This window comes from Thalia democratica, chromosome 1 (assembly GCF_965202585.1).
Source record: "Thalia democratica chromosome 1, ktThaDemo2.hap1.1, whole genome shotgun sequence".
Lineage (NCBI taxonomy): Eukaryota > Metazoa > Chordata > Thaliacea > Salpida > Salpidae > Thalia > Thalia democratica.
The window spans coordinates 57,417,532-57,421,589 of NC_139165.1; positions in this window are offsets into that span (position 1 = coordinate 57,417,532).

A 4,058-nucleotide genomic window follows, 5' to 3' on the forward strand; every position below is an offset into this window, starting at 1 on the left:
CATCATTTGAATTTTGTCAGCTATTATTTTATCTACCTTTTTTTTAAATCATGTTTTTTTTTTTTTTTTTTTTGCTTATTGGATTAGTAATTGACGAACTAAAATCTTAATAAATGAATATACTGAACTAGAAAAAAGGTTGTATAAGTTTGTTTATACGTGAATTTACTGATTAGTATGCTTGTATACCTTGAAGGAACTAATTCTATCTTATAATAATTAACCTATAAATGAATAGCTCTAAGTCTACAGGGTGAAGCATTGTTTTATAAAAGAATTTTTGAAAAGATAAATTGTATTGCTATGCATTAAAATTAAGCAAAGTTTTACTAGCTAAGTTTTTAACTTTATTAAAATGATTTATAGTTTTAGAATTATACTTGTTGTTAAACCTTGCTTAACATTACTTATGCTTGAAAATCCTCGCTATTTACTTAGTTTATACTTTTTTAGGAAATAATTCTATTATTGTGTCTGTTTATTAACTTTATTATTCATATTATTAGTATTTGTCTAATTTTACGGTATACTTACAATTCCCACCCTTTTTATTTTATTTTTTACTATCACTGTTTCCTCTGACCTTTGGTCGGTAAGCGGTTCTCAGATTTTACGGGTTGGAATTGTGCGGGTGGTAATTGATCGCTGGTTGGAATTGAGCGGTTCCCAGTTTCACTAATATTACCCTACCAGTTTAAAATTATTATACATAACAATATTACTACAGGTTACTATAAAATAACTGATACTATTTTTATCTACCGGATCTACAATTTTCGCATTAATCCGTACATTTTTTCAAATTAAGATTCGGCCGGAATCGGATAATTTAAAAATTTCAGAATTTCAAGTGTATAAATTACTTCTGATTTTTTTTAATTCATCTAAAAACTATTATATTTTTTATTTTTAATCGACGGTTTTTATTTACCAAATAAAGTCTTTTGGGTGACGGAAATATTAAGTAACAAATGATGACGGGCTTTGTAATTTTTGAAGATTAAACAATATTTTTGAAATCTTCTAATTCAAAAGTGTGTTGAAATACTAGTTTATTAATTACTATCACACTCGTATCAAATTAGTAGCACATTTGAATTTCATATTTGTTATAAGAAAGCTCAATGCAGGGTTGCCAATAAACCTGGAATTTTTAACAGTTTTTATATGGTAACTAGAAAATTTTTGATATGAAACAAAAAATCTATCATATAGATAAAAAGAATTTTTCATCATCAAACATTTTTTTATTAAAAACACATTTAGAGTAGCTTTACAGTATCTTTTCAATGTTTTTACACTATTTAACACAATGTTTTACCTTTAACTTCATTTTAAACTAAAAGTAGACCTAAAAACGTGTAGTTTTGAAACCTGGAGAAAATTTGCCAAAAACATTTGGCAACCCTGTCAATGTTAGTTGCTTTACAAAGGTTTGTTTTCAAGATGAAAACTACGTTTTACGTTAAAGGCTTCTACTTAGCGGGCTAAGCCAAGTAAATGGGCCGTACGTTGCCCGTTCTAAATCTATGATTATGTTCTAGCTAATAGTTAAACAAAATAGCATGAAGACTATTGGTTTTTTAAATACTCTAGTCAATTTCGTTGTATAAAAAGACATCATATACAGCCTGCAAGTAAAATTCGCTTGCGACTATATTTTTAAAGAGAACAATTTTTACAAACAAATGTTGGAACAAAAGTTTTTAAGTATGATTTAATTTGTATTGAATAACTGTGGTAACAGTTTCATTGTTATAGTTTGAGACGGGACAAATTTAAAAGTATGTTTACTATAGTTATACAACATAACTACAAAGTTAAGTTTTACACTTAGGGTATATTACAAAAGAGTGATGCTCTAGGTGGTTTTTTAAACAATTAAGTCTACAAATCACAATGGTTAGAACTTTTCATCAGGGTTGCCACAAAACATGGAATCCTGGAAAAACCTGAAACTTGACAGTTTAAGTTAAAAAACCTGAAATTTTGAACAAAAATCTCTAAAAAACCTGGAAAAAACATGGAATTTAAAAAAATTTTGCATGTTATACAAAAAAAATCGATTTGACACATAAATATATATCCTATAGATTAGGGGTGGGCAACGTTATTCAATCAACGGGCCGGATCCGGAAAAATTAAGTCTTTTGCGGGCGGGAGCATTTCGAATTAGTGATTTGCCGAATAATGAACTTTAAGATCCGAATCCGACTGAAAATTAATTTTAAGTCGAGATACGGATCCGGTCGGACTCTAATGTAAATAAAAGATTCGGATCCGGCCGGAATCTAATTTTATGGATACAGTTGATCACTTTTTTAAGTCCTTCAAATTCAAAAAACTTTCTCAAATCTGACAACTTAAGATGTAGATTGAGACATGTCAGATGTTTAAATAATGTCTGTAAATAGAATTGACACTGTAATTGACAAATGTACATATGTAAAATAAAAAAACACTTTGATTTGGGTAATTTTATAAAAAGATATTCCAACTAAGTTAGAACAACACAAAATATTAGGACAAAATGGTGTATTTATTAGTACACATTAATTTATAAAGTAATTTTTAAGTGTTTTTGAAGTCAAATTCTTACAGTTTTGTTTTGTAAAAATATGATACAAAGTTTTATACAAATTTTATAATATTGACCCTTTGCGGGCCTGTAAATTTGCTAGCAGCCGGTCATTTTCACTTTGCGGGCCGTACGTTGCCCACCCCTACTATAGATAAACATTTTTTTATCATTATCAATGTTTTTTTATTAAAAAGGAAATTTAAAGAAGCCTTAAAGTAATATTTTCTATGTTTTTATACTGTTTATCACAGTTTTTAACCTTAAACTTAATTTTAAACTAAAAATAGACCCAAAAACCAGTAGCAACCCTGTATTCATACAAGTATAAGGTTGCAAAAAAAAATCATAAAATCCGGAAAAACATTAATTTTGACAATTTAGAAAAAAAAGGATTTTGAGAATATTATAAAAAAACCTGTAATTTTGAACAAAAATCATTTAAAAAACTGGTACTTTAAACACTTTTTACATGTAAAATGACTGATTAGTTACGAAAAACCGATTATATATAAAGAAATTTTGAATAAATTTAAAATTTTATTTATTATAAAGCTCTTTTAAAGTAGTATTACAGTATCTTTTCAATATTTTTATTCTTTTTAAAATAGTTTTTACCTTAAACTTAATTTTGTACTAAAAATGGACAAAAAACTTGTATGTACTTAGAAAAACTAGAAGAAATTTAAAAGACCTTAAAAAAAAAATTCAAAAAACCTTTGGCAACAATGCAAAAAAAGCTAAAAATTAAAATAATAATGTGATCATTTTAGTTATATACAATGAATTTGAAAAGTCTAGCTAAAAATATTTACGTCATAAAGTAAAAAAGTCTATTTAGAAAAAGTTTTAAAAAATGAATTGAGTTGTACTAAGCTAATTTGAAGTAATTTATAAGAAAAAATTGCTAAAACAAAAACATTTAAAATAGTAGAAATTTTTACCTGAAACTAAATTAACTAAAAATCACATTACAAAGAACGATAACAATAATACTACTAAAAACACGCTATTTATAAAGTTTTATAAATATTAATAATTTATAAAAATCTCTTTGTTTGCAAATTTTTGGCTCGCGAGTTCTAATAAACAAAGATTCTAGAACTGAAAGATGGTAGGTGTTTCTAGCTCGGGATAGAATTTCGAGCCTATTATTCAGGTAGTTCTCGGCACAAACAGGGTTGTTGAGGAGGTGCCGCTAGATAATTAAAAATAAAAAAGTTACTGACCGAGGGTAAGGGTTAGGGGTAACAGTGATATTTAAAAAACTAAATCAGAAAAAATTAAAATTATTAAAAAAATTAAAATATTTTTTAAGAGAAACCTAACCCGTGCAAAATTGCCTGCTCGTACAAAAATATCTTCGTGCAATTTTGTCCCTTCTTGCAATTTTGTACGCTCGTGCAAATTTGACAGCTCCCCGTTAAATTTAGAGTCACTTGCAAATATAAACTTTTTTATTATGAATTACAAATATCTT